Source organism: Acyrthosiphon pisum, chromosome A1 (genome assembly GCF_005508785.2).
Source record: "Acyrthosiphon pisum isolate AL4f chromosome A1, pea_aphid_22Mar2018_4r6ur, whole genome shotgun sequence".
Taxonomy (NCBI): domain Eukaryota; kingdom Metazoa; phylum Arthropoda; class Insecta; order Hemiptera; family Aphididae; genus Acyrthosiphon; species Acyrthosiphon pisum.
This window is the reverse complement of record NC_042494.1, coordinates 154,411,428-154,423,529: the sequence shown is the minus strand read 5'-3', so window position 1 is coordinate 154,423,529 and position 12,102 is coordinate 154,411,428. Positions and strand designations below refer to the sequence as shown.

At 28.7% G+C, this 12,102-nt stretch overlaps 1 protein-coding gene across 1 annotated transcript in view; it reads right to left on the bottom strand.

Annotated features, from left to right (window-relative positions):
* LOC100570822 (adenosine receptor A2b-like) overlaps nt 1–12,102 on the bottom strand; it is a 45,442-nt gene that overhangs the window by 12,315 nt on the left and 21,025 nt on the right. The window lies entirely within an intron of this gene.

Here is a 12,102-nt window from a genome sequence, read left to right as displayed (position 1 = left end):
GCACTTTTACTGTCTAAAACGTGATGACAGACACAAAAATAAAAAAAAAAAATAAAAAAAAAATAAAAAAACACACATCATTGTAAAATCAATACATTCATCGTTCCACTCAGAATCTAAAATGAAAAATGGGAATATTTTGGTTTTTTTTTCTAGAAATGTCAATAAAATTTAATTGTTGAGTCGAAAAGCATTTAAATTTTGAATTTTGACAAAATACTGAAAAATCATTTGTTGTACTATATCTATAGAAACCATCCCAACATAATTTGTTTTATTATAAACATTGATTCATAGTTAGTTAATTCTTAAAGGTCACATACCTACATAAAATAAGTTTAACTGTTTTCTTTATATTATAAGGAATATACCGCTATAATGCATCCTCAACCATTTATTTTAAATAGACTTTTTTCCGTTGTAAAATAAATAATAACTATAATAATTAGGTAGGTACTTATAATATTATTATAAATGTTAATCGAAAAAAGATTCTATCTACTTAAATTCGTATAAATTAGCAAGTGAGTAATTACATAGATATTTATTATGGATAGAAAAGAAGAGAAGATGTTGGGAATATTACGCCATAAAACAGTAATAACGATTTATTATCTACTGATTATAAAGTACCTAGGTTGTTAATCGTTGAATTATTATGTAATATATATGTACGTTTGTTATAACCAGGATATGTTGACAAAAAATGTGGACGATACCATAGATAGTACCAACATTCTTACCAAGCACTGGGGAAACATATTGTTCAAATACCATAACAAAGAGTTGCATAGTCAAATTTTGGCAAGTCATATACTACGTATTCTTACTCATAATAGTGATTTATAACTAGATAATAAAAGTGCGAAAATGCTACTGAATTTCAACGGTATTTTTATAGACAGGTTAAGAACCTAGAGTGTATAGTGAACAAGGCTTCTTTCTACCTATTTTAACTCCTAACCGCAGTGGTATACACGTGAGTTTTGTACTTAAAATACGAAAATTAATTTTTTTATATTATGGACGCCAGTGATAACACATAAATACCAGAAAAAAGCACAGAATATTGTGCTTACATCTTATAATTTAATATGGTTGTTTCTGTTAAGAACGTCTCCTTTTAAAACATAATTCTGTTCGTTAAATAATATTGTTTTTTTTTCCCCGTTCTAAGTCAGGCAATACAGCTAGCTATGAATACTTATAAGTCTGGAAAATATTAGCTAAACACGTATTTAAAAATAATAAGTAATAATTGTTTAGAAACCAAGGTATAAAACCATTTTTTTTTACTGATATGATGATGAATACGTCGTAATGATAAATATTATGGTTTTCCTCAAATGATTTTAGTTATTTTGTTAAAATTAAACAATACTAAACGCAGGCGATTTAAACTTTTTACAATTACGTATATTATAATGTTTTATACACAGTAAAATTTGTCACTATTGACTTGCAAAATTTTTTTCCAAAAACATCGCATAATATAACATAAGTCAATAATGAAAAAATACATTCACAGATTAGGTAGTTTTTTTTTCTTAATTTATTATCTAGTTACAAATTAGTAATTACTATTATGAGTAAGAATACGTAGTATATGACTTGCCAAAATTTGACTATGCAACTCTGTGTCGTGGTATTTGAACAAAATGTTTTCCCAGTGCTTGGTAAGAATTTTGGTACTATCTATGGTATCGTCCACATTTTTTGTCAACATATCCTGGTTATAATACAAACATACATATATTAGAGGTACTTCCAAAATTCAACAATGATGGAAACGCTTTTTGGTGATTGTTGGATACTGAAATATCTAGATTGCGTTGAATTACGGAACATGATAATGTGATTGCATTTTTCATTGCATTGTTCAACATTTTTGCCATGTTTTCATCTTATCAATATTGATAAAATATTTTAATATATTTCGGCATTTCGTTCAATTGTTGAGTTTTGGAACGCATATTATCATTTTGATTAAACAACTGAGTTTTGGAAGGCATTGTTACATAATAATTTAACAATAAACAACATAGCTACTTTATAATCAGTAGATAATAAATCGTTATTACTGTATAAGTCTTGGTTTTATGGCGTAATATTCCCAACATCTTCTTTTCTTTTCTATCCATAATTAATCTATGTAATTATACTCACCTGCTAATTTATACGAATTCAAGTAGATAGAATCTTTCTTCGATTAACATTTATAATAATATTATAAGCACCTACCTAACTATTATATAGTTATTATTTATTTTACAACGGAACAAAGTCTATTTAAAATAAACGGTTATCGAGAGTGTATTATAGTGGCATATACCTTATAATATAAAGAAAATAATTAAACTTATTTTACGTAGGTATGTGACTTTTAAGAATTAACTAACTATGAATCACTGTTTATAATAAAACAAATTATGTTGGGATAGTTTCTATAGATATAATACAACAACAAAAAATGATTGCACTTAGTCCAATCATTTTTTTAAAATTTAATTTAATATTAAGAATTTGTAAATTACATAATTATTATTACACACTTTGCGCATAACAAGATATAATAAAAACAAATTAAGTCTTCTTACACTGATAAATATCATGAAAATCTAATGTATATATATATATATATATCATTTGTTTTAGAGTTATATCAAAAGCAAAAATTACCGTTTTTTCCGGCGCTTTTGAAAACTGCTGAGGATTTTAACCTCTCCAATGCACCAACTTCATTCACTTTCCCATCGAACATGTTACTGAAGGTGAAAATCGAAACATTATTTCAATTACTTATTGTGTACACAACTACAAAATTTTTTTTTCAAAAACACACATCATGTAAAATTAATACATTCATAAATGTCTAAATTGTCATTCATAATTCTAAAATTATCTGCGTTTGTACCTGTACGTTGTCTTACGGTTTTTAATTTTTAAACTAGGTATAAGCATTTTTAATTTTCTAACAAGGTGATTTATATCGCAGCTCACCTTCATTGTTTTTCTTTGATAATGAATTTGTTTAAATTCTGATTTTCGGAATTTTTAAATACTCAAAGACTTTATTTTTAAATTCTTGAATTTGTTGTATAAGTGTATAATTTAAGAGTTAAGGCGTGTCCTGCAGTGATACAAACTTGGGTTTTTCAAATAAGAATCCCCCTTTTTTACTGTACATTTATTAGTGGATTATTTTGTTGAAAATGTTGATCTACTTACCTAATTCAAAATTAAAACGAGTAGTTTCTCAGTTATTAAAATGTTTATGGTAAATACCATAGTTCTTAAAAATAGTTAACAAAAATATAAAGTAGATGTAATACTGGATCTAGAATGTACTATACTTAAACAATTTTTACAAATTATTAATGTTGATAGGTTAATATTAATCACTAAAATGCTCACATAACCATAGCCTCCCTTATCTTCCAAACCCATTATCGTTGACCTATTAACCTTAGTACACAAACAAATAAAATAATTAACTTATATACTTCTAGTTAAAATTTTTATTCTGATAGGGAAGTCAATATATTCATAAACATGATCAGCTAAATAATTTACAGTAGAAAAGGGGAAGGGCTCATTTGAAAAACAGAAGTTTGCATCTCCACATGACACTCCTTAAGTAGGTACATAGTCGTGCGCACGGGTAGGGCTGATTGGGTTTTAGCCCTACCTGAGATTTTTTTATACGTGTGTACCTTACGAAGACATGATTAAAAGTAGGTATAACCCTTTTAGTTTTTAAACGTTTGTGTTTACCCGAGAGACTATACAGGGTGCTTTATTTAAAATTGAACACTCATTATTTCAAAATGTGTAATTGTTTTTGAAAATATTTTTTTACTCAGGTACCTAGTTTCGAGTCATTTACAAAACAACTTTGTTAACAAAAAATGTTATTTTTTAATTTTTTTAAAATTTTTTTTCGACAACAGAGTTTTAATTTCATATTCCAAAGTAGAATATTTTTCTAAGTATTTCGATACATAAAAATCGAATTTAGTGCGAGTAGTCTATGCGTTATAAGTATTTAAAGTTTAGATGAGCGGAGTTGAGTGGTACGGGCTTGCCCTGCGAAATGTATGTCCACTACTTCGCTCATCTAAATTTTAATATTTATATCTCATAAACTAATAGCCCTTAAGTTGATTTACCATGAATAATTTATAATAATAAATAAATACCTATTAATGTAAATTGACAATTTTTATATATTATATATTATATTTTAAACGTTTTTGAATAAATTGTTTTATTAGATTATATTTGGTTAAAATTTAAATCAATATTGATAAATTTTGTACATATGTGTGAAATAATGAAAACTGATTGTTTACATTTTCCAGTAACCAACAAAAGGGTCACATAAAAGTTTTTAGTGAAAATGTCTATAATTTTTTTCTTGTGTGACTTGAGGGTGGGTGATCAGATTGAATTTAGCCATACCTGACTCAGAAGTCTGCGCACGCCTATGAGTAGGTATGCTACAAAAATCTCTAGAACTTGAAAATATTGTCTTTAAGTACATTTAAAAATTATTCCAAAAATCAAATCTTTTAAAACTGCATTATTGAAGAAGAACGTGACTGAGCAGCATGCTTGAAAATGTCCCAATACCTATGTATTTTAAAAACTCAGTACTCATCACTGAAAAGTTTAAATATCAAAATAAACAGACATTTGATTTTTAGTCAATTCACTCCAACATCAAATCTAATACATAATTGGTTTTGCTGTACTTACATTTGCAATGTTTTTTACTTGTATATTTGTAAGCCGTAGCACATCCTCTTAATCAAACTTACCCGTAACCTGTGTGTATAAAGTAATATATTTTAACATTAGTGTTCGAAAAATATTTAATAACATATTTTGATAGCTACCATTGTACATATTACTATATTATATTCCTAGGTAGAACTGATAATATTTACTTACGTACCAACTACGTAATTTCAAGACACTATACCTAATGCGTATTACATAAATAGATGACTATAAAGTATTTATAGTATATTCAAGTTGTAAATATATTTTACGATAATTTATTCTCTCGGTGGAAAGATTAAAATCAAAATATACATGAATTGATAAGTGTCTTCATTAAACTAATTTGTACAGTAGGTAAACTAACATAGTTGCGATCTAATTAATTTAAAAAAAAAAAAACTTCCGGCCACGTTTGAGTTTTACTGATTTCTATCTATATTGTAATATTCTCGTACTTAGGGCTGGTCAGAGTAATATTCTGATACCCGTTGACTACGAGTCTATGATTTTGCAGGTAGCAAGACCACTTTTGTTGATGATGAAGATGTTGACAGGGTAGTTTATAAATAAATGTAGACAGATGAAAGATACTTTGTAGCTTATTAAAATGTTTTCAGTAATTTTGTCTAGGTCCAAATGACAATTTACTACACAGAGTGACGTGAAGGTGCTTGTTGTGCTCTGGAGTAGACACGAATACAGGCTGTTTCAGGCTCCCTTTTATATTCGGGTCCCTGCTCCCCTGCCTATCGATACGCTATCTTGTCTCTAGCGGATGTGGTCCGCGTGACCATCGACTCAGCCCACGTACTTGATATTCCTAAACTGTAGCCTGCGGTGTGCATGTATAGAAAAACATAATGCTGTTTCCACGAAGTATAGCGAATCGCCTATGGTTCGCTATCTTTTACATCCTGTTTCTAGTTTAATATGTGTACATAGTTATCTATTTTGCGACAATGACAAGCTCTCATATCTTGTCAACTATTATATGAATTTCTTTATATTAGACTATAATATAATGCAATATCATACTATAATATAATATAATATTATACTCGAATTTGCCAATTTGTTATTGAGGTCATTTGCCTTTTCATTTATTCGATAGAACTATTGCTGAATATACTATTTACTATTATTGGTTTATTAATTGTGTGTCGTGAGTAAACGGATACTATCCGTTACAATATCTATTATGTATATAACTAAATCTACTTAAAAAAAAATATTGTGTATTTTCTCAAAGAAGTATTTCTACAATTTATCTAGATAATATTAATTGTTTACAAAATGTTCTAAGTAATATAGTACTTAGGTATTCAAAATATTGTACAGAAAATTGTTTTGTTTTGGTTAGTACAGTTTGTTTAAATTTGCTAGCCACTCATTGACTGACCTGACTATTTATATCATACAAAAACTTAAATGTATTTTGTATAAAAAATTAAGTTGTTTTTTTAATCAACCAGGAAAGATAATTCGCAAAAAAAAATTACAATTGGCATTCAGGCCATCGTATACCTGATAAATATTTTTATAATTTTATAATCTTTTAATCAATGATAATTTATAGTTCTTGTCATAGCTTATAATTTCTGATCTACTAATACGTCAAGCCTTGGTATTGTAGTGAACAGTAAAACATGCGGTACATGTAGGTACGTGTGCACCCGAGTGTCAACAATTTTAGTTTTAATTATAATTTATAGAAGTCAACCTTCAGCTAAAACCAAAGTGTTAATTATAGGAAATAAAATTAAATAAAATTAGGGATGACTGCAAAACAATATTATAAATTATAATGTACAATAACAGTATTTTAATACAAGTATACTACACTCAATACAAATTTAAGGATAAACACAATCTATAGCAAGCGTGTTGAATTTCCAGGTTTCTCAACAAATTCACTAGAAAACATTATTTGTGCCAAAATATAAAATGCAAGGTGCTATGTGGTATACAATTTTCGTTTTAGCTACCAACTATTTATTTAAAAAAAAAATAAAAATGAAAAGATAATAATTACCGTGATGTTAAAAATATTACAGTAAAATGTAACTGTAAATAACCTATAATACCAGATTAATTATGCTATATAACTTTACTGTAGTATTATAGGTGTGGTTCATGACAACTTTTTGGGGGGGCGGTCAGATATAGATAAAATACAACGAGAGTAGGGATTTTATATTTTTGTGTAGGTATAAATCAAAATGTTATTTCAGATATTAACGGTTTGATAAAAGTAACTGCGTATAATATATGTTACCGGAAATGATGACATTTAGGAGATGATGACAGTTCCTAGGAAATTTTGACAATTCCTAATAACGGAAGGAAATGATATCATTGCCTAGTATATGTTTTCATTTCTTAACTATATCAGGCAAAGATGCCGTATTATATTTTTTTAGATATTTTGATTTAATCTGTATAGTTTAAATTTTATTTTTATCAAACATAATAATTATTAATTAACCTGCTATTACCCTAATAAATGATCAATAATCAATAAAAAATCAGGTGTTGTCAAACATTTTTTTTATCACTTTAATTTGTGTAATTTAAGTTTGTTTAAATGTTTACTCATTTTGTTTTCAAATGGCTAACTTCAGTGACATTGCTGGCCCAGCCTAGAGCTGGGCTTGGACCGGACCCGGGTAGGTATGCATCAAGTGTGAGTTTCCAGACGGGGCTGGAATTATTAGCGCACGGAACCAGGCTTGGACTGGGCCCGGATATGCACTGTCTTTGTGTGAACTGAGAGTGACTGGCTAGGCTTACATTTTAACACATAATATTTTAGGTGAAAACGAGGTAAGGTTGGGTGGTTTTAACTAAAATAAATTGGGTCGGGCCGGACTAAATGTATGTAAAAAAAAATTGAACGGGCTTGGGCTTTAAAAATCAGGCCCGTGCAGAGTTCTAATGTATAGGTAGGGACACTTATAATAAAACACATAAATATTACGATAAACATATTATGCGATGGCCATGACATTTTTTAATCGACAATTTTATCGATATCAGTCTTTTCCCCACTTGATATTTTTAGAACATGGACAATAATGACATTAGTGGCAGTATAATGGTTTTTAGCATGTCACCGTTGCGATTTAGTTATCGTTCTAATAGTTACATTTTAAAGCTGACTTGCATGACCCACATGACCTGCAACAATATAATCTCCGGTTCTAGGTCACTTCGTACGGTCAAGCATTGAAAGTGTGAAACTTTTATATTCTTACTACTTATCACATATATTTACTCTTAAATATTTAATAGTACAAAGTGATATGTGATAACATTTCCTAGGAATTGTCTTAATTTCCTAAATTGTCAACATTTTCGGTAACATATATATATAAGTGCGCTGTACCTATAGGTAGCTTAGCTTATCGGTATATTAATCGGATAAATTAATTTTGGTATGAGAAGAATTCATCGTTTAGAATTCAGTTGCTAATTTACTCAACTTTTTTGGTAGTGAATTAATGATAATAGCTGGTACTCCTACAATCAGACTAACTAGAATTTATTACGTTTTTAAAATGTATTTCCTTGAACTTTTTACACTGAATATTATTTCAATACGTCGTATATTATAACATTAAAGCACAGTAAAAAATTTAAAAAAAATTATATTGACTGTTTAGAAGTTATGGACAGCTGTAATGACAATGTACCTACGTATATGTTAGTCACGCTGGGTGAATTCAATGAATGCATGTAAATGCGTTTAAATATTATAATAATATTATAATATTATAATGACACAAATAATCATTCTTTGCAGTGTTGCCGGCTATGCAGTTGATGGTAATTTATTATGAAACGGGAAAACTCAGGAAAAAAGTATACTACACGAACTCAGTGTTATTCGGAATATATATAACACATTATCCACTGTTGTTTCATATAATAAGTACAACAGTTAATTACAACTATAACTGTAAAACATAGTTTTTTTGAGATTAAACGGCAATAATTGTATATTGTACACGTTTTGGTACGTTGATTAAAAAATAAAACTATATTTATTCATTTTACTTAAGGGGCCTCGCTATCGCATTGATTTAAGGAGAATCATTTAGGCAATTTCTAATCTCGTTGTCGCCACCCTAGATCTATGTGTTAGTTGTAAATGATTATTAGTGTGTGTGGCATCCATGCAGGTCAATATTGTAGCGGTACAGAGGGCTCTCACACGCACATGTCAGTAGGTATGTAATATTGTGATCATGAAAAAATGTTTATTTTTCACTTAAACACACGATTCTAATTCCAACAATACGTCGCAACGATTAACTCGATTTGCGTTCTGTCAAAATATTCTTTTTTTCCACAACATGTACAAGGAATAGATCGAAGCACATTTTTAAAGTTGTATTTAGTTAATTAAATATTTAAGTTGGAAATTCTGAACTTTTTTGATTTTTTTACAATTTTTATTACAATTTAAATTACAAAAATTATAAATGTGGCTCGATCGTTCCATTGTATATATAACGGACAATCCGAATATCTTTTCAGAATGAAAATCGTGATAATTTTCGGCATGTATTGTTAGAATTAGAAACAGTAGTTTTTGACAAAAAAATACGTGGTTGTGAGGCCCCTTAAAGATAAATAGTAATTATGATTGATCGAGTATGTTTATTTTAGACTCTGAGCGGAGCGAACGTATCACATGTTTTACAATATTATGTGTTAGTATGTTTGTGCTAGTCTGAAGACATTGTTTATATGAAATTGATATGAAATAATGTTAGGGGTGGCAATGAAAAATAATTAATACTCTTCTACCCGCGCCGCGGTCTAATACACCTCTATACGTATTAAGACCTATGTCGCAGGGGTCAGAGCTCCAAACGCCTTAGTTTACGGATTTCTTCTAATAAAATAGCACAAAACATTATTTTTTACAAACGATATAATTTATTAAATAATTGTTTACATTTAAGTATTATATTACATTTAATTACATAAATACTATGATTAACACTGGGATTATGTATAAAATCTTGTGGAAACGATACTGACATTATACATTCTATGATACAGTTAATTTATAACCAGTGGCTATTTATTTAATTTGGTATAATAATAAACTATGGTATTTTCCGCATAGATGAGCAGTGACAGGGGCTTATTTACGGGGACGGATTTAAATACATGTCTTTTATTATATTATAAATTTTACATCGTAATCTGTTACCTAAAATTCTTGTCATCCTCCCCTTACAAAAAATACTAAATACTCCACTGAGCAGTGATGGAAATGTGAAGTGGTTTCTCCATAACAGTCAGAAAAAATTGAAAAATATTACCTATTTTTTTTAACAATATTTTTTATTAGATACCTATCTTTATATTAGAATTTTAACGATTCTTTATTAGTAGGTACATGTAATTTAGTGTTTTTGCTTGTAAAAATATTTTTTGGAAAATTTCAAAAAATAACTTAAGTGTGAAATGAACGTTGACTGTTGTTTATCAAATAAATTATTCTGTGTTGCATACTTATAATAATATTATGATATTACATATTTTTAAACTTTTTTCTTCTTTTAGACATTGAATCATTTGTAACAATGGAATAATATTGACGCCAATTGCATAATGTAATATACTCGATTCTGTATAATAATTTAAGTAACATTAGTAGGTATATTTACTAATTATAATACGTTGCATTGCTGAGAACCACATTACTTTTTTTTATGTAAGTTTATAATATTCCTAATCAACGTTAGTTCATCAAAAATAAATCACATTAAATGTTTTATTATAGTTCCATTGGTTGTACAATAATATAACATAATATAGATTAATGGCTTAAGTTCAAAGATAACATATGATCTCAAAAGTTCTGTAATTTGTTTTAAAAATATAATTTAAATAAAACCATTACATTTATAAGATATGATATTAAAAACATAATAATTTTGATAATTTTATATATAAATAAAATTATTTTAAACGGTGTACGGATGTCATAGAAGTTTTAAAATGTTACTCAGTTATCATTACCACCTGAAATATTTAAGTTGTTGTAGCTCCGGTTATGCAGTTACGGTGTTACCTATAGGAAAATGAAACGTAATCCTACAGCTGGTTTTATCTCATGTAATCAGCTTATTTTATCAGAATATTGTCACGATTGTTTCTTTGATGGACGGTCTTCCGACGAGGATCCTTAAAAAATAGCATAAAAATTGGTAGTATGTAGCTCAATATATACCAGGGGTGGCCAGCGAGAAGAGACTCGCGAGCCACCAAATATATTAATAAAAATGGAAGAGCCAAGATGTAAAAAAAAAAAAGGTCATATTATTATATACTATATTACATCTTGGTTCTTACGTTAATTTATGTCTAATGTTACGTTAAGACGCAAGCCGCGATTTGGCCACCCCTGATATATACAAAAGCATACCTAATGATTAGGGCCAAACGAATGATTTAGTTTCCTTATTATGGAATAATATTGATAATAAATTCATATTATACGTCATATACCTACAATCTACATATTATATAATTTTAAATTTTAGCATCCTGTTATCAAGCTTTATACATACTAACAATTGAAACTATCGGTCAGCAGTTCCACTGAGTTTATGACCGTCGTAAAAATTACCAAAATAATATTGCCATCAAAATAACTAGGTATTTATTGGTTTTAGATTTTGTGGCTTTTAATAACAATAATTAATAAACAAAGAAAGCGATATAATATATTTTCAATAACTTCTGTTACAAGTGAGTTGACCGTAGCCTCGTACTTGTAGAGTTTGAATATAGATTTATTAAATAAATTAACAAACACACGCGGTGGCGGGCTGAACTTCAATTTTAAATTACGCATTTTCATAATTATGTACTCACCACCACCATCCTATTTTTACTTATAACAAAGTTATGATGTTAATAAAATGTGATCAAAAGAGCCAAGAGGTCAGGCTTTAGCATGTAATTCTGCGCCACAGTCACGGGGTGGCTCCACCCCCTTTGAAAAGTTGACGCAACTGCGTCAAAATTGACCACTTCGGCTCGCCACTGAACACACGTCTTTTCAGTTATAAAGTTTATTGAGTTGAACATATACAGACGATGGCACTGTCCATTCTCCACTACTTGTCTTTCCATCTTCCTGTTCCTTATATCTACATTTATCTAGGACAATCCCTTATCCCTCCTATATAAAAAGTGCTTACTCGCAGTTTCTGGATTGTACCTGTTTAAACTAAATTACAATCATCATTTAATTTCGTAATTCTACTTGTTTTATAATAATACCTACATTTC